This window comes from Chiloscyllium plagiosum, unplaced genomic scaffold (assembly GCF_037043375.1).
Source record: "Chiloscyllium plagiosum isolate Xiang-an unplaced genomic scaffold, Cpla_swu_hap1 HiC_scaffold_2, whole genome shotgun sequence".
Lineage (NCBI taxonomy): Eukaryota > Metazoa > Chordata > Chondrichthyes > Orectolobiformes > Hemiscylliidae > Chiloscyllium > Chiloscyllium plagiosum.
This window is the reverse complement of record NW_028270140.1, coordinates 10103728-10129511: the sequence shown is the minus strand read 5'-3', so window position 1 is coordinate 10129511 and position 25784 is coordinate 10103728. Positions and strand designations below refer to the sequence as shown.

Genomic DNA, 25784 nt, shown 5'->3' with positions numbered 1-25784 from the left:
GAAATGGTCAGTATGCTGGAAATGTACACCAAAGGCCTGAGCCTTCTTGTATATTTAGGCATTGAAACTCAACAGCAATGTTCAGACTCCAGAGACTTTGTGGTGTATACCTGGCCTTCAGACTGAACCTACTGTCTATTGGCAGCATCCTCAGGTATGACCTGGTCTTAAGGCAGAATGAGAACAGCAGAACATTACACAGTAATGTACTGGAGACAGGAAGAGCATTCTCCATTCTCCATATGAAGGTAAGTATGTATTCTTTGGTAACTGACTCAAAAAGATTCTAATGATGATTCTTCAAGTCAGCCACTGTGAAATAGATGAAGGAAGTGCTGGGTCAATCATATCAACCTTTCTTCCGCTCACCCCACCCACATTCCATTAAAAGGTTTTCTGACTTGCATTTACTGTCCTTTGTGGAAGTATGGTTGAGAATATCTGCTCACTACAGTGACGGAAATCTTTTTTCAAGATATGGAAATGGTCTGTTACATCTATGAACAGTCTTTAAACCATTCCAAATCCCAGTCACAAAGCAGGATATTAATCTTAAACTAGATTGAAGCAGAAATTAAAACACTTCCTTCAGCAGGAACAAAACCTGTGTCCTGTCCAGTTGGCAATAAAAAAGGACAAGAAGAGGTCAAAATAACATTACAGTCAACAATGCTTTACATTAAGTACCGTTGTATTGTTCCACAGGTCAGTTAGTAATGATTTTCTTCTGTATTCTTTCATCTGTACAACTGGCTTAAGGTTTGTTTTATAAATGAATTTGCAAACCGAAATAATCGTGCATTTCTTCTTAAACAATGATAAAATAAGAACAAGAGAACAGATTAAATGATTTGAATTTAAATGAACCATTTTCTAATTGAACTTTGATTTTCCAGGGAGAAACTGGCTCACTGGTACATAGTAAGATGGTTTGGCTATGCAGAAAAGTAGGTACTGGTGGAGAAGCTGCTACATGAGACTCCTTCCTTAAGGAAAGGGAAATTGGGAAAGACACAGGACAGCTGACCTTTGGATCACCCTCTGTCTCGAATGAAAATCTACTCCAATAATTGAGAACCTGTTGGATATTTATCCATGCATTCGGAATTATTTGCTTTTTAATTAAACAACACATGCAACCTTACATTAGATAGCTGAGGAGACAGCGACTTGGACCTTTGAGCTGTTTAAATATTAATATTAAAGATTACAATCAGCCATGACATTTAAAATCAATTTGAAATATTTGTTTACATCAAGTCAGCAAAAGCCAGTGGCTCTGCAATTTTAATTAAGTATGATAGATTGGTCTGTCAGAATATGCAGTTTATTTGACAGTAAAGATTTGGGATGACATGATTGTTAATGAAAGGAATGATCAGCTGAAACACTCTTCAGGGAGACAGTGCCAAAGATTTTTGACTGTAGGTAAGTGTTGTAGCCCTGTCATTTCCTCATCGATTCTCTCTCATTGTACTGAATGTCCTCACTAAATGGTGGTGATGTGCATGTTACAGAGCAAAGTTTTGTTAACTGACATGTTTTTCTTTGTAGCAGCCTGAGAAATTGTTTTATGCCCTGCTCCATAGAGAAAATGCACTGCTTCTTAAAGAATCTCCTTCTACCCTCGCCTTGCAGCTATAGTCCTGTAGGTTCCTTTTTCATGATTCTCCTTTTCTTCCCCTCTCAGAGTGGAATTGCTAGAAGGGCCCCTTTGATCAACAAAAATGTTGTCAGGAACCCCTTAAAAACCCAAAATTTTAAACAAATAGGACCATTCTGAAACTGTTTGCGTAGCCAAGAATTGCAACATAATGGAAACAAAATATCTCCAAAATAATGTCCAGTGTTTTCCTTCAGAGATGGGCATCCCTTTCAATACTGCTGAAAATGTACACCTCCCATTGCATTGCCCATGGTTTGTGGACAGGTAAAGTTGAAAATGGTGGGGAAATCCTGACAAGGTTTCTTGAGTCACCTGATGAAGGAGCAGCACTCCGAAAGCTAGTGCTTCCAAATAAACTTGTTGGTTTATAACCTGGTGTTGTGATTTTTAACATTGTACACCCCAGACCAACACGGTCACCCCCAAATCTTGTCTGTATGAGGCGCTGTATGTTTTATGGGAGGTTTAATTGCCTAAAGCAGGTCTAATGATTTCCCGTTCCATGCAGTCAATGCGATTTGGAAGAAAGCAAACTTACTCTCATTACTGCCACATGTGAATCTAAAAACAAAGCAGTAATTGGCCTGAATACTTTTCGAATAAGAAAGGAAACATTTCGATCAGCAATGACCCAAGAAGCACTGCAAACAATAGACTTTGCACAAGGGGACAATCATGAGAGGCCTGAGCAGGACTAAACTATTGGCGTGAAAACTGCATCACAATACTGCCAGCATGATTTCATGCCCTATCTGGTGGATTTTCAGCCTTTAATCAGCTGAATTATCAAATACCCATTGCAACGATTAATGATTTATTGAATTTGATTATTAATGATTAATATTCTGTTTTAACTGCAAGATAAGAGCATCAAAGCAAGAAATAATTTAGTGGCACCAAATTAGCCTTTGGTTTCAAAGCACAGTTCAAAACAAAACAGGCCCTACCAAGACTGCACTGACATGTGATGCCTTTCTAAATTAAAAACATTTCGTCTCTACATCATCTGTATCCCTCTAATTCCTGTCTATTCATATGTCTGTTAAGGTGGCCTCTTATATGTTGCAAACGTATCTGCCTCTACCATCTCCTCTGGCAGTGCATGCCAGTCACTTACCATCCTCTGTGGAAATAAACTTGGCTCTCATATCTCCTTTAAACTGAGAGGAAAGGTCACGCGATCCGAATTGCTAATTCTGATTTCTCTCCACAGATGCTGCCAGACCTGTTGAGCTTTTTCAGCACTTTCTACTTTTTGTCTCTGATTTACAGCATCTGCAGTTCTTTCAGTTTTTATTTCCTTTAAACCTACCCCCTTTTACCTTAAATAAACATCTCTCAGTAATTGACATTTCTACTCTTGGGGGAAAAAAGTCTCTGACTTCTATTTACCCCTCTCATAATTTTGTAAACTTCTGTCAGGTCGTCCCCCCGCGCCACCTGTAAAAATGTTGATATATTTGTGCTCTGGGTCTTCTGGATTGTGACATATTCTGCTATTCGAATTTCATGGGCTGTCCTCAATGTTGCCTGACAACATTTGGGTGTCTGCACAATCTGATGGATCACTTTTTTTCTGCAAGTCTGTTAGGAGGTCTCCACTTTCTCATCAGAATCACATTTTTAACAGCATTCTGGAGCTCCCTTTGCTTTACTTTCATTTAGTGTTACTTTACATGGCTCTGGATCAGGGCCTCTTTCTTGATGAAGGGTCTTTGTCCGATACGTCGATTTTCCTGCTCCTTGGATGCTGCCTGACCTGCTGTGCTTTTCCAGCACCACTCTAATCTTGGCTCTGGATCAATTTGCTGAGTCTCTGTCAGAGAAGAATACCTAAATATTTTTTTCAGATTACCCAAATCCCAAAAGAAAGTTTCAGATAGCCAACTATCAGTCTGTTGTGCCAATTTGATCTCTAGCAATAGAATATTATTCATGAAAGAAAAATTCCGGGAACCTGCTCTGTCCCTTTGACATCATTTAGGTTCTTCATGACCTTTGGAGAAGCTGCTATGTTTGCTGTGGCCAACTCTTTCCCCAGAAGTAGGCCAACTCTGTCTGTAGTTAAACAATAGACAATGCACTCAGCTCCTGTTCCAGACATTAGGTCACAGTCCAGGTGCACCTAATACAATTGTACAGGTGTATACACCCTGCTCGAACTATTCACGAAATCCCTGGCATTCTCTGCACTCTGAGGTGAAAAGGTTATATCTTTAGCAAAATTGTTTGGATGGTTCCTGTATCCTTAAATTATATGATATTTGACATTGCTTCATTAGAGGAGTGTACTATCTCTCTCTCTCTCTCTCTCTCTCTCTCCAGTTACATTATTCCATGAGTCACAACATACATTGGAATTGGGAAGGAGTTAATTTTCCTTTCGACAGGAATTCCCTATAGTTCTCAGGTATCATGTTCACCTCGCCCATATTAACAACGGTGTTTGTACTTGGCCTCACAGCTTCAGAGATGCAATTTGGTCTGTCATACTCATGGTACGTGCCCCTTTCTCTGTATTGATGTGGTGTACCCCAAAAAGTCCCATCGCTTTACGCTGCAATTTCCAAAAATCCATATAAACAAATCATGAGGGGCATAGACATGGTTAATGGTTGGTGTCTTTTCCCTGGGATGGGGGTTTTCAGGACTAGGGGGCACATTTTTAAGGTGAGAAGAGAAAGATTTAAAAAAGACAGGAGCAGAACATTTTTTGCACAGATGGTGGTCCGTGTGTGGAATTTCCAGTTACAATGTTTAAAAGCCATTTGGATATGTACATGAATAGGAAAGGTTTGGAGGAATATGGACCAGAAGCAGGCTAGTGGAGCTAGTTTAGTTTGAGGCCATGTTTAAGATAGAGATTAGATTAGATTCCCTACAGTGTGGAAACAGGCTCTTTGGCCAAGAAGTCCACACCGACCCTCCGAAGAGTAACCCACCCCGACCTGTTTCCCTCTGACTAATGCACTTAACACTATGGACAATTTCCCATGGCTAATTCACCTAACCTGCACATCTTTGGACTGTTGGAGGAAACCAGAGCACCCGAAGGAAACCCACACAGACACATGCAGAATGTACAAACTCCAAGAGACAGTCACCCAAGGCTGCAATCGAACCTGGGATCCTGGTGCTGTGAGGCAGCAGTGCTAACCACTGAGCCATTGTGCCACCCCTTTTGATGTGGACTGGTTGGCTGAAGGTTCTGTTCATGTGCCTAATGAGTCAATGATTCTATGGCCATGACTCTATGTCCCAGACTTTGGCAATGGAAAAGTTTGACTTCCGGACATTACTTGCACCCTCAGTTCCTGCCTTTCTAACACATGGCAGAGATCCTCGGGTGTTCCTAGCCCTTCAATCTCCTCTTGGTGGCTTGCTTTCCTTTAACCTTCCCGCCATTTATTCTTTTTCAGTTTGTGGAGGTGATGGAAAAAGCGTTTGGATTTTTTTGACACGATTATAATCATCAGCTGTCTCAATTGCCTGTGTCTCAAAATCGAACGACACAGTCCTTACACCTGCTGAACTTGCATGTAAGCGTTTTGCGATTCATGCATAACGACTCCCAAATCCCTGCAGATTTCTGCAGTCTTTCCAGATTTAAATAATACACAGCTCTTCTATGCTTCGTACCAAAATGCACAAGCTCAAATTTTCTCACATAATGCTCCAAGAGCCCAGTTTCTTCCCACTCATTTAATCTGCCTGTATCCCTCTGTAGGTTCTTTGGATCACTCTTTCTTTTTACTTTTCCTATCTATTTTTGTACTTCTGCAAACTTGGTGATCATACATTCACTTCCCTTTTCCAAGTCATTAACATCTATTTGAAATAAGTTTAACCCTGGTACTGATCCCTGTGGCACTCCAATAGTTACAGATTGACATCCTGACAATATCCCCTTTATCCTAACTGTCTTCTGTTAGTTAGACAATTATATCTCCATGCTAATATATGACCCCGATACCATGAGCTCCTATCCTATCATGTAGCCTGACTTGGAATACCTTATCCAATACTTTTTGAAAATCCAATACACTATCTCTACTGGCTCCGCTTTATCTATTCTACACATTGCTTCCTCAAAGAGCTGTAACTAACTGGGCAGGCGTGATTTCCCCATTATGGAGTCATACTGACTCTGCTGGATTAAATCACATATTTCTAAATGCTGTGCTATTACATTCTTTACAATACTCGAACACTTTCCCAATGACAGATATTAAGCTAAGTGGCCGATAGTCACCTATTTTTGTTCCTCCTCCCTTTTTAAATAAAGATGCTACATTGGCATTTTCCCAGTCCTCTGGGACTTGTACAGAATCTAATGATTCTTGAAGGATTGTGACTGGTGCATCCAATATCTCTGTAGCAACTTCCCTTAATATCCTGCGATGAATCCTACCAAGTCCTGGGTTATCAGCTTTGCATCCAGTGAAGAGATTTGCTGTAAAGAGGGTTTAAATCTGAGTGGTGAAATCCCCATTGGGTTACAAGCCCAATGCCTTAACCACTTGGCCATCACAATTACAATCTCTACACAATAGCAATTAATGAAAGAAATTCTCTCTGATCCTTTCATCAAACTTTGGGAAGGTTTGCACAAATGTAAACAGTTCGTCACTGGGTCTCGGGCTGCACTCACGGCTTTCCTCAGCACAGTCACTGGAATACCCTTTCTTGCCCCCTTTCGTCCTTTGCCTTTTCCATCGGCAACATCCAGCTTCCAAAATGCTCTTTCTTTTCACTCTCACTGAAATTTGAGCTCAAACCTCTTATCTTTACAACTGACTCTGGGTGAGTGTAACCTTCCAACTCTACTCGTGACTCTGGCTCTCCCACTCTAATCTTCATCTTTCCAGCCACAAGTTCCTCACATTCTCATAGCTTTTTGGTCAGTTTTATAATTGCAAATGTTCCACCAAACTCAGGATTCAGCAGTTCCATTAAAGGATTATAATTTATCCCAGGCTGTAGCACAAATGTACTTGCATCAAAGCAACAAAACCTTTACTGAAATGCACAAGAAACTTGATGCCTCTCCTTTTATGGAGTATGCAATATCGATCGAGAGATTTGAGATGGTAAAAATAGATGCTGTGATCCACTTGTGCAGGTGCAACCACACGACAAATGCAACAACAAGAAATGATTTGAAGATGTTGGTGTTGGATTGAGGTGTACAAAGTTAAAAATCACACAACACCAGGTTATAGTCTAACAGGTTTAATTGGAAGCACTAGCTTTCGGAGTGCTGCTCCTTCATCAGGTGGTTGTGGAGTACACAATTGTAAGGCACAGAATTTATAACAAAAGTTTACAGTGTGATGTAACTGAAATTATGCATTGAAAAATAACCTTGATTGTTTGTTAAATCTCTCATCTGTTAGAATGACCACATGATTGTTTCACTTCTTTCAGATGTAAATCACAAAACTTTTAAAAAAAAAGTTACATTCTCAGGTTAACTGTAACAATTGGTGTCAGCCCTGATAAGATGTTAAGATGTTGAAGGTGTTAGCCCCCGTGTTCCCTGTCTCTGCCAGAATGTTGAGACTGATTCTAATGTAAAAAATGAGTTAACAGAGTCTTACATGGATTCATGTAGTTTTTGAGCAAAGTACAATGTAACTCTGCAAGTACAAATTCACCCCACAAATGTACAAACGTACAAAGTGAAACAATCATGTGGTCATTCTAACAGATGAAAGACTTAACAAACAATCAAGGCATTTTTCAATGTATAATTTCAGATACATCACACTGTAAACTTTTGCTATAAATTGTGTGCCTTACAATTGTCTACTCCACAACCATCTGATGAAGGAGCGGCGCTCCGAAAGCTAGTGCTTCCAATTAAACTTGTTGGACCATAACCTGGTGTTGTGTGATTTTTAACTTTGTACAGCAAGTAAGGAATAGAGAACAAGAAGGCATTGGTAGTAAATTCATTACGCCACTGGGCTGGTATTTCAGAATAGAGAGTGTGATGCTGGAAAAGCAGAGCAGGTCAGGCAGCATCCAAGGAGCAAGGAAATTGACATTTTGGGCCGGAGCCTTTAATCAGGCTGCCCTGATGAAACATCGATTCTCCTGCTCCTCAGATGCTGCCTGACCTGCTGTGCTTACACACTCTTGACTCTGATCTCCAGCATCTGCAGACCTCACTGTCTCCTGATAATTCAGAATACCAGACTAATGAAAACAAAAACAAAAATTGCTGGAGAAGCTCATCAGTTTTAGAAGCATCTGTGGAGAGAAAACAGAGGTAACATTTTGAGTCCAGTGACGCTTCTTCAGAACTAGAAGCAGCTAGGGCTAGGTGGCATTTATGATTATGACAGGAGGATGGGGGTATTGGCATGGTAGGGGGAGGGTGGTTGGTGGGTGCAGAAAAGAGTGCATGGATAGGTGGAGAGGGAGTCTAGAGAGAGAGTGAAAGATGAAAGGACAGGCAGACAAATGTGTTGTAGACAATAAGCCAGGGAAGAAGGAAAGCTGGACAGGTGATAATGGAGACCATGAGTAGTTGAAAATGGCTTGGCTGTGCTGAAGGCACATGTCATGACAGGACTTGGAGTTATGGGATAGATAATAGACGAGGGGTGTAGATTCAATTAGTTTCAATTACTTTTTTACCTACCTTCTTCCTTGGCCTATTATCAACAATTCCTTTCTCTGCCTACCCTTTCTTTTCTCTCTCTCTCACCTTCCCCCCCCCCCCCCCCCCCCCCCCACACACACACACACACACACACACACACACACTCTTCCTCTCCATCTATCTGCTCACTACTTTTTCTCACCGATCACTCCTGTCATCAGCAGAAATACCACCCTTTTCATTTCTGCTTCTAGTTCTGAAGAAGGGTCATTGGATTTGAAATGCTAGCTCTCTTTTCTGTCCACAGATGCTGCCAGACCTGCTGAGTTTCTTCAGCAATTTCTGTATTGTCTGTAATGTCTTGTTTCAGATCGCTAGCATCTGCAGTTTTTTTTTAAACATCAGGCTAATGTTTCGGTCATGTGTTTGAATCCCTTCATGGTAAATGGTGAAGTTTTTTAGATTAGATTAGATTAGATTACTTACAGTGTGGAAACAGGCCCTTCGGCCCAACAAGTCCACACCGCCCCGCCGAAGCGCAACCCACCCATACCCCTACATGTACCCCTTACCTAACACTACGGGCAATTTAGCATGGCCAATTCACCTGGCCTGCACATCTTTGGACTGTGGGAGGAAACCGGAGCACCCGGAGGAAACCCACGCAGACACAGGGAGAATGCGCAAACTCCACACAGACAGTTGCCTGAGGCGGGAATTGAACCCAGGTCTCTGGCGCTGTGAGGCAGCAGTGCTAACCACTGTGCCACCGTGCCGCCCATTGAGAGGATGACTAGCTGGTAGATGGGAAGTTCTGTGCTGGTATGACACAACTCTGCATCAGAGAGAAGGAACAGAGAGATCATGGGAGAAGACTATAACCTGGTGTTGTGTGATTTTTTAACTTTGTACATCCCAGTCCAACACCGGCATCTCCAAATCATGACTATCTTACTCACAGTTTACTATTTTCCTAAGTTTTGCATCATCTGCAAATTTTGACATTTTCCTCTGCATAATGAGATCTAGCTCATTAATATATCAAGAAAAACAGCAAGAAGTCTCAACACTGACTCTTGAGGAACTCCACTACAAACATTCCTCCAGCACCCCCCCAAAAAAGATTTATTGACCATTACTCTCTGTTCCTATCATTCAGCCAATTTTGTATCCATGTTGCTGTGATCCATTTTAATTCCATGACCTATAACTTTTCTCACAAATCTATTGTGTGGCACTGTATCACATGCCTTATTGAAATCCATGTATACCACAGCAAACATTTTACCCTCATTGACCTTTTCTGGCACGTCTTTAAAAAGTCCAGCAAGCTAGTTAAACATGACTTCCTTTTTAGAAATCCATATTCACTCTTCCTAATCAACCCACCTTTTTCGATCTTTCTACCAATTTTATTCCAATTAATTGTTGTTAGGAACTTCTCCCTCTGAAGTTAAGCTGATTTGTCTGTAAAGGCTGGGCTTACGCTTACAAAACCTTACATGATGATTGCAAATCTCCAGTCCTCCAGCACTCCCCTGCATCTAGGGAAGACTGAATGGTTTTGGTCAATGTGCTTTAAATCCACTCTGTCTTCCTTCAGTTTTCTCAGGTGCATCTCATCTGGTTCAAGTGCCTTGTCAACCTCAAGTATCAACATTCTAAACAATAGTTTTGACATCTCAATTTTGTACCCTTCTTATGATAGAGTTTCCTCTGTTATCATAGCCTGGATAGCATCTATAATTTTCTGGTAAAGACAGCTGCAAAGTATTTCATAACTCATCCATGCCCCTGTCTCCATGTGTAAACTTTCTAATCAGATCTATTCCTCTTGTTTTTTTACTATCAATTTTCCTAATGAAGACTTTGAGAGTCCCCTTTCAGATGGCTGCCAAACTTTTCTCACGATTCCTCTTTGCTTCTCTAATACACTTTTTCACTTTGCTTCTGGACAATCTGATTTCCACTTAGTTCTCAATTGTATTTTCTATCTAACGTCTGTTTTAGTTGTATTTTTTTCTTCTTTATCTTAATTTCTACCTTCTATGTCACACTGGAAGTTTGGATTTTTTTTCTCTCCCATTTCCCTTCTGGGAGAATATTCCTTGATCACACTTAACCCTCCTCCTTTATGAAGGAACCCACTACTCAGTTACAGTTTTTCCCACCAGCCTTTCATTCCAGTCTACCCAACCCCAACTCTGTTCTTGCCTCATTGAAGGCACTGTCCACCAATTGACTTTTTGCACTGTGGTTTACCATTATCATCCTCCACCATCTTCCCAAGCCTTACAAAACAATGACCACACTCTCTCGAATGCACCCCCACTGATATCTAATGTACTCAGCAATATATGGAGTCCAATATGACAATCCATCAGAACTAAGCTCCAAACTGAGAATTAATATCTAAAAAATTTGGTCTGGAAATGTTACCTCTGTTTCTCTCATTGCAGAAACTTCCAGATCTGTTGGATTTCACCAGCGCTTCCTGTTTTTCTTTCCTTACAAATATTGAAGCTGAAAACAAGGCTTTTCTACTTCTAAATCAATCAGATTGCTTTGGTTCTGCATGTCGGTTGTAAACTTCAGTTAGGAATTCATGTGGATGATTAGGGGACAGTGTGGAAACATCTTCATAACTACCATTTCTGCAGTCACCTTTCACTGCCAACTACCTGTCACAAGCTGTGGTTGCTGTGTAAAACAATAATGTCAGTATGGTACAGCATGTAAACCTTTGTAATATATAACATGAAGACTGGATTTTTATTGAGACATATGTCTTGAATTTTATCAGCAACATTAGATTACTTACAGTGTGGACACAGGCCCTTCGGCCCAACAAGTCCACACCGACACGCAACCCACCCAGACCCATTCCCCTACATTTATCCCTTCACCTAACACTATGGGCAATTTAGCATGTCCAATTCACCTAACCTGCACATTTTTGGTCTGTGGGAGGAAACCAGAGCACCCGGAGGAAACCCACGCAGACACGGGGAGAATGTGCAAACTCCACACAGTCAGTCGCCTGAGGCGAGAATTGAACCCAGGTCTCTGGTGCTGTGAGGCAGCAATGCTAACCACTGTGCCACACTAACTCTTGGCACTGGTATAAGATCTTATATTTACATATTGTATAGGTTCTGTGCTTAATAACTACAAAAAAGCAAATGTGCGCTAACTGCAAGCAACTGTTGTTACTCCTGTTATTAATACTCAAATTGCGGTAGATATCTTTACACTGGAATGTGACATGCCATAATGCCATTTAACTACCTTAAAGGTACTCTGCTAGTCTAGTCTGGGGTCTATGCAATTAAAAAACAACAAAATCTAGGATGAGCTGTGTGCTTTCCACTTGCATTTTTTGACAATAGTCAATCTACCCAATGCTACCTCATCAGCCATCTCCTGGCTGCGTTACTGCCAACTGGCCATAGAGCAGTACATGTTCCAAATCCTTTGCTGTTCTTCCCCTATCGTGATCCTGGCATGTACGAGATATTTGTGTACACTATTTTACTATTACTTCTCATAGTTATCATCATACCCCAGTAAAATTCCCCAATTTGTTACAGCTTCAGCTGGGATACCCTAAACGTTTAAGCTCCTGGTCGGGAAGGATTTACTGCCTCCCCTTCTTTATTCACCCACCTGTTGGTAAGTTGCAACAAGGTTAGTTTAAAAAGATTTCTTCACTTCTGGATACCTTTCTCCCAGTAGAAACAAACTTATGTTTTAAAGGAGCCAATTTAACAAGGGCTTCTTGAATTAACAAAAAGAGACAGCTTATTAATTACGAAACACAAGAAGAAATAGATGCACATCACACTGAGAATAGAAATAAGAATCTAGTCCATAAAGTTAATGTTATAGAAAAAAGGTTAATTGGATATCCCTGAATTGTTTGTGATGAGCAGATAAGACAGGCTTGTACACATGTGAATGTCTAGTTCAACCAGTCCATTCCAGTACAGTTACAATTCGCTCAGATGACACAGCCAGTGATAACAACTGCTGACTTGAGGGGACAACCATGTTGAGGATCCTTGCATGAATGTGTACTTTCATATTCTGCCCTCTCCGTTCTGGGAGATCCCAGTGTTTGTCTGCAGCAGTGGAAATGGAAACTGTTTAGTTGTTTTTCCTGACTTGTACAAATTGTTCATGCTTCACTGTCTGAAGGAAGTGCTGAGAACACAAGTCTTGTACTCGCTGAATCAATTTCTCAACTTTGACATGACAGCTACAACCCTTGACAATCCTAGCGTTTCAAGAGACAGTTTGCTGGTGGCTGATGATCCGAGGTATGTGAATGTGAACATCCTCCAGGGTGAAGTTGTCAGGCTTGATGGAAGGTGGAGTCTTTATGACCAAGTCTGTAACTTTTGTCCACTTGACACTAGTTGTCAATTCAAATTGACTCCAAACCTGGGAGAAAGCAGAAATTGCTGGAGAAGGGTCGCTAGGCTCGAGACATTAACTCTACTTTCAGTCTCCAGATCTGCTGAGTTTCTCCAGCAATTTATGTTTTTGTTTTGGACCTTCACCAGCCACAGTTCTTTGGTTTACTTCAGGCCTGGGAGAATTGATATGGCAAGCTATTGCAAGTAAACTTCAGAATGGGATCACATTAAAAGGTTATCAGCAAACAGCAATTCATGGACGAGGACATTATGCACTTTATTAGTGGTGTGCAGTTTTGCCAAGTTGAACAGTTTCCTGTCAGTTTTAGCATACCAAAGCTAAGTGCTGATAAGTTTTAATTCACCTTTACAATATAGCATGTTTTATGTAATATTGTTTTCTGTCCTGAAAACAATGAACTGTTTGAAGTGAGTGATAGCAATGCATCAACTGATCATTGGTGCATGTTTCTTGGCTTATTGGCAGCATTTAGATTGCACGACTGATCTGAGGCTAATCGTGGCAAGATTCAAGTCAGTGCTGGCTGAAGTCTTTTTATATAGACAGGCTGCAAAATGTAGATCGCCAGATAACTATTGAAGTTAAAGTTAAATTGCACTGGCATTACAAAAATAGTTGAATTCCAAAAGTACTTTGCTGTAAAGTGCTGAATACATTCTGACATTATATCAGGCTCTTAATAAATTTTAGTTCGTTCTTTTACGCAGTATCTATCTCTGATAGATAAGTGAATAAGATTAAATATCAAATAATACTTCATTACAGTCAGAACAGTTCCTGGCACCAGAGTTATGTTGATATTGAATGTAACAGTGAATAGTTGTAAATGTGTGTAAAAGCACCATTTTTGAAAATATTATTTGGTTGCAGGGTAATTTGGTTAGTTACGTTTTCGAATTAAACATGAATAAACAATTAGCGTCAATCAAAATCACTGAACCTCATTGACTTATTAAACAATTGATTATTTTTTCACTGTTGCATAGTATTTGAATATTTCACTTTTGAGAAAAGATGTTTAATTTTTGACTAGTATATTTTCCAGCAAGACTGGTACATTTTTATGTTTCTGATTGAAAGTTTGGGTGATCATTGCCAAAATACCCATTCCCCTTGGGTGTTCTTGCAGTTTCCCAATGACTATCAACCACTCGTGCTCTTATTTGCCCTCTAACATTGCATAAAGGAATTGCAGCGGTAAAGGGTGAGGGAGTTCCCCAATACCCTAAAAATGCTTGGACGGCAAGATATCTCGTTCAATGTTAGACAGCATTCTTAAATATGAGCATGCAGGAGAAGCCTTACTGCATGAGTGAATGTAGAGGTTTGGCAGACTAATATTTGATCAGTCATTTTATATAGTTACAGGTTTATTTGACAAGCCTGTTTAATTAATTCCATTATTTCCCCACCTCACTCTTGATTTGAGTATTTATGTGACATTTTGTGTCTGACAGACAAACCTTCAGTCACTTCAGTCAAATCTCCCATAATTTCTATATGTTACCCTCCCCTGCCAGAAGATAGTCATTACCATAGAATTCTCCATTCCAAGAATAATCTTTTGGATCTTATCACTTTCAACAAGCTTCAGCTCCTTACCTAACATCCTCTTACAACCTCACCTTTGTTCCAATAATCCGGCTTAGTTGGGACTGAGATTTTGTATTATGCTGAGCATGTGCCAAAATAAATTATTACGGACTTAAATCTTTGACCGAAGCTAAACTGTCCATGCTCCTTGCTGCATTACAGTTGGCCAGATTGGAGGTTACACTTTTGTATTTTGATCATAGCTAGTGGAGGTTAAGAACAAAGTGAACATTTATTGTCCATCCCTTATGGCTGATGAGAAGCAGCTGCTGAGCTATCTTCTTAAACTGCTGCAGTCCTTGGGGTGTAGAAACAACCGTAGTGCTGTTAGGAAAGGAGTTCGAGGATTTTCACACAGCAGCAGTGGAGGAATGGAAATATAGTTTCAAGTCAGGATGGTGTGTGACTTGAAGCAGACCATGCTTACATTTTTAATTACGATTACATTTTCTAAGTTATGTCTAACATGTCCTGGGTCTACATATGGTTCCTATGGTTACTAGGAGAAAGTGAGGACTGCAGATGCTGGAGATCAGAGCTGAAAATTGTGTTGCTGGAAAAGCGCTTTTCCAGCAACACATTTTCAGCTCCTATGGTTACTAGTCTAGCAAAGTCACAGAATCATACTCAATAATAAGGAATTTAGAAGAATGAGGGGGACATCTCATAGGAACATATAAAATCCTGATGGGACTGGACAGGTTAGACGCAGGAAGAATTTTCCCGATGTTGGGAAAGTCCAGAACTAGAGGGTTACAGACTAAGATAAGGAGTAAGTCATTCAGGACTGAGATGAGCAAGAATTTCTTCACTCAGAGAGTTGTGAACCTGTGGAATTCTCTCCCAAAGGAAGCTGTTGAGGCCAGTTCATTAGATATATTCAAGAGGGAGCTGGACATGCCCCTTGCAGTTAAAGGGACCAAGGGGGATGGAGAGAAAGGGGAAGTAGGATACTGAGATTGCATGATCAGCCATGCTCATGTTGAATGGTGGGGCAGGCATGAAGGGCAGAATGGTCTACTCCTGCACCTATTTTCTATGTTTCTAATATTAGATTAGATTAGATTCCCTTCAGTGTGGAAACAGGCCCTTCGGCCCAACCAGTCCACACCGACCCTCCGAAGAGTAACCCACCCAGACCCATTTCCCTCTGACTAATGGGCAATTTAGCATGACCAATTCACCTGACCTGCACATCTTTGGACTGTGGGAGGAAACCGGAGTACCCGGAGGAAACCCACGCAGATACGGGAAGAATGTGCAAACTCCACACAGAAAGATACCCGAGGCTGGAATCGAACCTGGGATCCTGGTGGTGTGAGGCTGCAGTGCTAACCACTGAGCCACCATGCCACCCCTAATAGTGATTTACAACTGACCAACACAGCTACATGGAAAACAATTCTAATCTGGAGTGCATGTCCACTCTAATACTCCAGTCTTAAACTGCCTACCAGTATAATGCAACTTTTAGTTTGGATCCCACATCCTCTCCCAGCTGTCTGATATCATGTTGAGTTCACTGATATTGCTTCATTGCTGCCTGGTCCTGTCTCTTCACCTTCCATATTTTGGCAGTTTGGTATTTGCTTCCATTTGAAAGCAGGTATCTCAGCAAGTCCTCTGTTAGATCATTGATCATCTTTATCTGTCCCCTGCAGGGGAGGCTGGATGTTTGTTATCACTGAATGCCTGAAGCAGAAACTTGAGTTGCTTACTCAACAGTGAATATTGTGTAGTGCTGTTGAATCTCGCTGGTGGTCACACAATATTCCCATCCGCCATAGCATGCCATAGCTGCTGGTTCACGGGTGGCAGCTGGAAATTTTACTGTTCTAGTTCAGGGCAATACTAAACCAAATGCGTTATTCTACACCCAACCAGCAAGATCCCAAAAAGGAGGGAATTCCTCTGCGTTCTCCGTTTAGGTACAGGTTGACCAATTTGACCCTTGATCAATTGTTATCTCCCATGATCTCTGGATTCTTGAGTGGTTTATCATGTTTGCTGAGTGAAACTTAAAAATTTCATTTGAACATTGCTTTATTCAATACCATCTAGAAGTTAGCAAGCTTTTTTATACTGACTGGTTCTCCACAATAAAACTAATTTACCTTCTAAATTATTGGTTACAAATGTTATAGGAAGAATAGAAAGGGGGGCAAGAGAGGAGGGAGAGTTATGTTTTTGATAAGGGATAGCATTACTACTGTACTTAAGGAGGATATTCCTGGGAATACATCCAGGGAAGTTATTTGGGTGGAACTGAGAAATAAAAAAGGGGTGATCACCTTATTGGGGTTGTATTATAGATCCCCTAATAGTCAGCAGAAAATTGAGAAACAAATTTGTCAGGAGATTTCAGCTATCTGTAAGAATAATAGGGTGGTTATGGTGAGGGATTTTAGCTTTCCAAGCATAGACTGGGACTGACATAATGTTAAGAGTTTAGATAGACAGGGATTTGTTAAGTGAGTATGAGAAAACTTTCTGATTCAGTAGAGAAGGTGCAAAACTTGACCTACTCTTGGGAAATAAGGCAGGGCAGGTGACTGAGGCGTCAGTGGGGAAGCACTCTGGAGCCAGCAATCATAATTCTATTAGTTTTAAAATAGTGATGGAAGAGGATAGACCAGATCTAAAAGTTGAAGTTCTAAATTGGAGGAAGGCTAATTTTGATAGTATTAGGCAAGAACTTTCAAAACTGATTGGGGGCAGATGTTTGCAGGTGAAGGGATGGCTGGAAAATAGGAAGCCTTCAAAAATAAGATAACGTGAGTCCAGAGACAGTATATTCCTTTTAGAGTGAAAGGAAAGTCTGGTAGGTATAGGGAATGCTGGATGACTAAAGAAATTGAGGTTTTGGTTAAGAAAAAGAAGGAAGCAAATGTCAAGTATAGACAGAAGAGATCAAGTGAATCCTTAGAAGAGTATAAAGGCAGTAGTAGTATACTTAAGAAGGAAATCAGGAGGGCAAAATGGGGATATGAGATAGCTTTAGCAAATAGGGTTAAGGACAATTCAAAGAGCTTTTATAAATACATTAAGGACAAAAGGGTAACTAATATACAAACAATGATCAAATTATCCCAAACTGTGGGTCTGCAGTTAACATTCACACTAGTTAGGCCATAATAGAAAATTTGACAACAAACAACTCGAATGGTACTTAATCTGACACAAGTAAGTGCATATAGAGATTACCGTTTTACCCCACAATGAATAATGTTCACACCAAATTTATATGTGACAGCGTTCCAGCACAAACAAAACTTTTCTTGCAACACTTTGCGACTTCAAGCACTGCTATTCCCCATTCCCAGCTGCCTTGACCATGTTATAATAAAACAAAGAACTGCAGATGCTGGAGATCTGAAACAAACAAAAATAGAAATTGCTTGGAGAAACTTAACTGGTGTGGCAGCAGGAGAGAAAACAGAGTTTCAAGTCCAGTGCCACTTCTTCAGAACTCAAGAAGAGTTCTGAGAGAATGAAGGGAAGAATATGCCTTCAGCACATCAACTCATTAACCAAGACCTTTAAAGTTCATTACTCCTGATCACAGGTGGCATTGGTCAAGTTCTTATAAAACTGCTTTGTACTGCCCTTTGATGTGAAGGGCAGTGTTTGTCACTGGCCACCCGGGTGTTTTCCTATCTTCCTGGTGGTGGAAATTGAATAAAGATTGGTGCACTTTGTGTCTTTCACTGTGTCTCACACCTGCACACACACACCATGGGTGCTGGGGATAAAATAAGCACTACCGCATTTAGGTGGTAGTGTGGGGGTTAAAAAAATAAATAAAAATAAACAGGAGATTCCGCAGGAGTGGAATAGTAAAAAAAAAATAAATAAAAAAAATAAAACTGCTTTGTTGGATCGTCCAGCCAATGACTTAGATCCCTCCCCAATCACAATGGGAAGATAAAGCAACATGGCTTCCATGGTCCTGTAAGGGGAAAACGTAGCAAATGCCGTTCAATACTGATGAGCTATTGTTTTCTTTATCCCTCTACACTTTTGACCTGTGTCCAATGCTTCCGTCACCAAACCCCTTCTATATCCACATGTGCATGTGTCACTGGCCAACCAGGCCTCTGAAGGACCCATGAAGGACTGGTTATGCAACTAGGACTGAATTGTTCCTTCATTCCCTTCAATCCAAGTTATCCAAATCAAAATTCAAGCTTACACAAACATTATGCAAACAAAAGTGAACCCATTTTCTCCACGCACAGATAAATAAGAGTAACACATGCTTTTAAAAGAAGGAAAACAGAAATAAATCAATTATGACTGCTAAACAACAAACTGCTTTAAAACCACACAAAGAAAACCACAAGAAGTGACTGACCTGCCAACACATTGAAGAGCTGTCTGACCAGGCGGCCTCTACCCCACCATGTCTCTCCTCTCTGTCACACCCTCTAGAGGAGAACAAAGAAATTGCTTTGATGCAGTGCTGCAGCAGCCATTCAGTCAGTTTTTGGGTAGAGTTTGAACTAGTTGATTGATGTTCCCTTTTCTGAGGCCCACAATCCATGATAGTCAGGCCTTAATTTCATCCCAGGCACCTGAATCTATTCTCTTCTCTGGTAAGGCTGAGGGAATTCCTGAACTTGGGATGGCCAGCAACAAATTCTTTTGTTATATCTGAACAAAACCATGCATTCAGCCTTTTGGTCCCTCTGGGTGTGGGCAGCATGGTGGCTCAGTGGTTAGCTCTGCTGCCTCACAGTGCCAGGGACCTGGGTTTGATCCCTGCCTCAGGCGACCATCTGTGTGGAGTTTGCACATTCTGCTCGTGTCTGCATGGGTTTCCTCCCACAGTCCAAAGGTGCGCTAGCCAGGTGAATTGGCCTTGCTAAATTGCCCATAGTATTAGGTGTGTTAGCTAGGGGTAAATATAAGGTGGTGGGGTGGGTTTCTCTTCAGAGGCTTGGTGTGGACTTGTTGGGCTGAAGGGCCTATACAGTAGGATATCTAATCATATGCTTTGCCCTTGTTCCCATTTCCCCATCTCTGAGATGAGCTTCCTTGTAAGTGACTGGAACTAGGAATTCCTTTTTTAAAATATATCCAAATTCTGTCGTCTGTCCTGGTATTGCGCCCTTCCCTGCAGTTGGTCGCTGAGCAAAATTATTCCTCCTTCGCTGTTGCTTCCCTTTGAAAATTCCAATAATTCTGTCACATTTCTTCTCTGCCTCCCCCTTTCCCACAACATCTGCACCATATGCTTCAGACACTGCACTTTCCAAGGGCAGTGGTACTCTTATTAATCTGGCATCTTTCCTGGACTCAGTTTCTTCCTTCCAGGATACATCCTTTACTTTCCCTTTCCTGGGCATCCAGTCAGGTCTCTTGTTTCGTTTTCGGGTCCTTGGGAATTCCAACCCTTTTTCTTCACGTTGCCTGTCAATTTCCCAATTTTCTTCGCAACCAGGAATTGAGTTATCAACACCTTCGATCCCCAACTAAAGATAGCATTCTTCTGATATGTCTCTATATTTCCACTCATTGTTACTGTGATTTTATTTTGCTCTGATTTGTATTATTATTTTGCTCTGATTTGTATTATTATTTCACCAGTGCTTCCTGCTGTAGAATAATTGTGACTTATGTCACACATCAGCTGGGATCCACGTTTGATGTTTCTGGTTTACTTGTGATGCAATGGTTCTGATTTATGCTGGCAGCTCCCAGCTAGCCTGCACTACGATAAGCTGCTTTTCTCCCCCTTATCCACTTTGATCTGTCAGCTCACATGTATCCAGGTGCTGCTTCTTTGAAACCCACTTCAATTACTGGTCGAGAGTGTGGTGCTGGAAAAGCACAGCAGGTCAGGCAGAGTCCGAGGAGCAGAAGAATCAATGTTTCGGGCAAGAGCCCTTCATCAAGAGGTGGTGAATCTCCTGCTCCTCGGATGCTGCCTGACCTGCTGTGCTTTTCCAGCACCACTCTAATCTCGAATCTGATATCCAGCATCCGCAGTCCTCACTTTCTCCCACATGTAAAGGAACAGACCTGCTCCAATGTCCTTAAGATGTCTCAAGAGTCAGAAACTTTATGGCAAATGTGTGATCTTTTTTAAATACAAGCACAAAAGGAGGAGCCTTGTATGAATGGTCAAGGGGTTTTACGGTGTAATGCTTGAACTGTCAACTTATACAGATGTAGGGGTTTATTTGACTAGCTGTTTCTTTAATTACTTCAAACTTTATTTTCCTGATCTGCTGCCTTCTAATTGGATCTTTCGTGTAATTTTTGTCTCTCACAGATGCAGTTTTAGTTACCTCAGTCTCATATGGAGTATACTGATGAGGCCCACACTTCAGTCTCCTCTTCAAAGTCATTGGTGAGAATTCTGAGATAAGTCTACCTTTGTCACAAAAACAGAAATTGCTGGAGAAACTCAGCAGGTCTGGCAGTATCTATGGAGAGAGAGAGAGACAGAGTTAACGCTTGAAGTCCAGTGACACTTCTATGTGTTGGCTTCAAGGCAGTCTTATGTTCTTTCATTTGTTGCATGATGTTCCAGCCACAACTCAGCAGTAGCACCCTCACATCTGGTCAGAATGTCATGAGCCCTATTCCATTCTAAAGACTACAACACAACATCTAAGTTGACAATACAATACTGAAGGCATGTTGCTTTTGAGGGGCTACCTCTCAAATTAAGTTTCAAACAGAGACCTCTCCCTCCATATGTTCTATGACAGAGATTTTGCCTTCTCCAAAACCTCTTCTCTGTCTCCACTTCATGCTGCTAATCCAGAGGTTCACCGCTACAGCTCAGACATTGTGTGGAGAGCTCAATTGCTCCTTTGCCTTCCCTATGAAAATACACGAACATTCCTGCCAAATCGGAAAACACATCACACCTCCCCCAAAAAGACTCCACAGTGTTACCACAGGCTTTGCAATACCGTGATCTCTTAATAATGACCTTGGGTACAAGTTGAATGTCTATTTCTTTCAGCAGGGCGATAGTAGGTCTTTCGTCCAGCTAAAAGCCTGAACCTTGGGATTTATTACGATGATCCAGTTTGCTCCAAGTTTCAACAATGGGCTATGTGATGTTGTACTAATAACTACTCAGAGTGATTGCCATCACAGAGCATCTCGGCATTCAAGCACTTTTGTAGCGTTACCTCAAAACGGGTTACGGAGATGAAATTCTCGCAGTCTGTGTCCATTATCTGTTTCTCCTAACATCACAGAGGAAAAGGGGAGCACCTGCTTTCAGACTTCATCTGTAGCTCTATACAACATAGCACAATTCAAAACACCACCGCAAACAAAGCTGTACTGTAGTCTAAAGCCGTTGAAAAGGCTGTAACATCAATAAATAGCTTAAAATGCTAAACATGAGCCAGAAATGAAAGGACACAACTCTTTTATCAATGAACATGTCAAAAAACCTTGTAAACACTGTTGATAAATGACAACAAGCTTATTATCTTTGTTCTAATCAAACTGGGAAACAATTTGTTCTTTCCAAAAATTTGCTCTCCAAAATGAAAAGGATATCTCACTCATACAACTTTGAACCTCAGAGCAGGGGAGATTGAGGGGGGAACATGATTGAGATGTATAAAATTAATAGGGAGATAGTTAGGAGAGAGAGGAAGAAACTTTTCTCTTTGATGGAGGGATCAAAGGCCAGGGGCATAGAATTAAGGGGCAGAGTGGTTAGAAGAGATATGAGGATAAAATATGTCAGGCCATGAGCTTGCAGATTATGTTGGAGTACAATTAGAATAATTAAGTAGCTGTTTTTGACTGGTGTGGATATGGTGGGCCAAAGGGCTTTTTTCTGTGCTGTAGACCTCTGTGATTCTATGGGTCTATGACTATACATGAAAGTAAATGAAGTGTTAGGTTTGCATATCCCAAAATCAAGTAAAAGAAGCAATATCATAGGATAGAAATGATAATTAATGTTGTTCTCTGAGGAATAATTAATATTTGCATTAAAATAGCAGGTAGAAACAGTTACATGTATTCAGTATTCTGAAACATTTACTGCTGATCATAACGTTTATCCTTAGATATTTGCATCTAATGCAGATTTTCACAAGTCAGAAAAGTGCTTGATTTTGTCTCCAGTTAGAAGTAGACATTCTTTATTCGCAACATTGCTCTAGGCTGAAACATCCTCTTGCATCAAAAATCAGACTGAAATAAGAGGCATATGGACTGCTGACTATTTCGGCCACAGAAAGCACTTGAGGCTAAAATGCATTGAATATTGTCAAGAAGGTGTTAAATAACGCTATGATTTGGAGGAGCTGGTGTTGGACTAGGGTGGACAAAGTTAAAAATCGCAAAGCACCAGGTTTATTTGGAAGCACTAGCTTTCGGAACGCTGCTCCTTCATCAGGTGGTTATGGCCCTGCTTCACAGCTACCTGATGAAGGAGCAGGTGCTCCGAAAGATAGTACTTCCAAATAAACTTGATGGATTATAACCTGACGTTGGGTGGTTTTTAACTTAAATAAAGTTCTTCGGGCTAAAAGGATCAAAGGATATGGGGAGAAAATGTGAACAGGGTTCTGAACTGGATGTCAAGATTAGAGTGATGCTGGAAAAACATAGCAGGTCAGGCAGCATCCAAGGAGCAAGAAAATCGACGTTTTGGGCAAAAACCCTTCTGAACTGAATGGTCAGCCACGATCATATTGAAACAAGCTGGAAGGGCCGAATTGCCTATTCCTGCTCCTATTTTCCTTCTCAATGACTAGTATTAATGCCTTAGGCCTTGACAAGGTGTCCTCAGCAACCAGTCCCTGACTTCCCTCCTTCAGTTGATGATATCTATAAAACCATTAGATGGAAGAATAGAGGCAAGGCTTCACAAAAAAAGATGGAATCCCATCAGAAATTTTAAAAGTGTTCTGACATAATAGAGGCCTTCCATGATATCCTCTTGTGCATTTGAAATGGAAAGACATCAAATGATTTTCACAATGCCCTGATTGCAAACACAAAGGCAGCAATGTGGAACCTGGCAAGGACAGGCAGCCTTTGGGTGGCATGGTGATTCAGTGGTTAGCACCGCTGCCTCACTGCACCAGAGACCTGGGTTCAATTCCAGCCTCTGATGACTGTCTGTGTGGAGTTTGCACATTCTCTTGTGTAAGTGTGGGTTTCCTCCCACAGTCCAAAGATATGCATGGTAGGTGGATTGCACATAGTGTCCAGGGATAGCTAGGTTAGGTGGATTAGCCATGTGAAACGCAGGGATAGGTTGGGTCTGAGTGGGATGCTCTTCAGAGTGTTGTTGTGGACTTGATAGGCTGAATGGCCTGCTTCCGCACTGTAGGGATTCTATGATCCTCAATTTGTCCATAGCTGGAAAGATCCGAGCTCCCATCATCTGCAATACATCTATGTGAGTGGCAGAAACAAATCTACCTGAGGCTTAGTATGGCTTTTGCTCTGGTCAGAGCACAGTGAACATGATATTCACAGTGAGATAAATCCACAAGAAATGACTCAAGCAGAACATGGCCCATTTATCTCATCCTCATTGACTAGCTAATGGCCTTGGAAACAGTTGATAGTGGATGATTCTTGAATAGAATGATTGTCTAAAGAAATGGTCAAAATTATATAGATGTTTTACGACGAAATGAGGGGGCAAATTCAGTTAAATGGTGAATCATCAGCTCCCTTTGAGAACCCGAACAAGGTGAAGCAGGACTGTGTTCTCACACTCAGCTTCTTTAACCTGTTCTTCACCCATGTCTATGGTCATGCTCTCAAGGGCTTTGAAGAGGGAATGCATCTCCTACATTATCTTGATGGCTCACACTTTGACATATGATAACCAAACTTCTGCCAAATTCTGAAAATCTATACTTTGATATTTTTAACAGCATTCAGATTTTCTTGAGATCCAAAGAAGCACGCTAACATATTTGGGGAGGCAATGGCCTAGTGGTATAATCGCTGGTTTTGTTGACCCAGATAATATTATCGGGACCTGTGTTCGAATCCCACAGCAGATGGTGGAATTTGAATTTAATATAATCTGGAGTTGAGAGTCTAATGACAACCATGAATCCATTGTTGATTATTGGAGAAACCCATCTGGTTCACTATTGCTCTTTAGGGAAGGAAACTGCCATCCTTTCCCAGCCTGGCCTACATGTGATTCCAGATCCACAGCAATATGGGAGTGTGATGGTGGGGAAGTGAGGGTGACCTTTAACTGACCTCTGGGCAATTAGTGATGGGGAATGAATGCTGCCTGGCCAACAACACCCTCATCCTGAATTTAAAAAAGTTCCCTGAAATAAGAACAACTGTTGCTTCGAAGCAGTTCTTCAAATTTTCACAAGCTTCTATGAAAATGTGTGAACAGCTGCAATTCTAAATGCAGTGCTCAAGTGGAAGCACTCCCATTTACATTTTACTTACAGCAGTTTTTTTCTGGCGGAAATAAAGGGCAGGGCAGTCTTCCCTGTTACAGTGACTCAGCATTTGAGCTATGTAGATGTTGAATTGTAGTTTGTGCATGTGCAAAGTTAACAGTCAAGCCTCACATAGGTTATTCCTGCAGAATATTGATAACATATGAAAAATAAGTCTGCTAGCGTCTGAAAAAAAGTAAGTTAACATCTCAACTGATAACGAAAACAGAAATTGCTGGAAAAGCTCAGCAGGTCTGGCAGCATCTGTGGACAGAATTCAGAGTTAACATTTCAACTCCAGTGACCTTTCCTCAGAGCTGATGGGAGCTCGGAAAAAGTTGGATTTTCTGTAGAAGATAGGGTGGAAGGAGTAAATAATAGGTGGAGATAGAGACCAAAGGGAGAGAAGAACAAATTTTGGAGAAGATTTGTAGCTCAGGTCTGTGATGAGGTTGTAAGTTTACTCAGTGAGCGGGTAGGTTTGTTCTCAGGTGTTCGTCGCCATGGTAGGTAACATCATCAGTAAGCCTCTGGTGAAGCTTTGGTGTTCTGACCCACTTCCTATTTATCTGTCTCAGTTTGTTGTGGTCGGTGATATATTTTTGGGTTCTGCTCCTGAGAGGTTGGTAAATGGGGTCCAAATCTATATGTTTGTTAATGGAGTTCCAGTTTGAATGCCAGACCTCTAGGAATTCCTGTATTTGTCTTTGAATTCCTAGAGGGAGGAAGTGAATAGGCATGTGATATACCTTCTGTGGTCGTGGGAAAGGTGCTGTGAGGGGTGTGTTGGGGAGTGAAGGAGGAATGGAACAGGGTGTTCTGGAGGGAGCAGTCCTTGCAGAAGGATGGCAAGGGAGGGGAGGGAAATATGTTTCTGCTGGTGGTATCCTGCTCGTGGAAGTGATGACTAATGATCCTGTGGATGTGGATGCTGGTGGGATGAGAGGTAAAGACAAAGGGGGACCCTATCACTGTTGTGGAACGGATGAGAGGAGGTGAGGGCTAAAGTGCAGGACATGAGTTGTACCCAGTTGAGGGCTTTCTCAATTACGGCTGA

At 41.2% G+C, this 25784-nt stretch overlaps 1 long non-coding RNA gene across 1 annotated transcript; it reads left to right on the top strand.

Moving 5' to 3' along the window:
* Positions 1-1345: 1345 nt before the first annotated feature.
* Positions 1346-21585, top strand: LOC148151817 (uncharacterized). The gene is made up of 3 exons (XR_015758950.1): positions 1346-1428; positions 20587-20664; positions 21292-21585. It is a non-coding gene; the product is annotated as an uncharacterized LOC148151817 (long non-coding RNA).
* The last annotated feature ends 4199 nt before the right edge of the window (positions 21586-25784 follow it).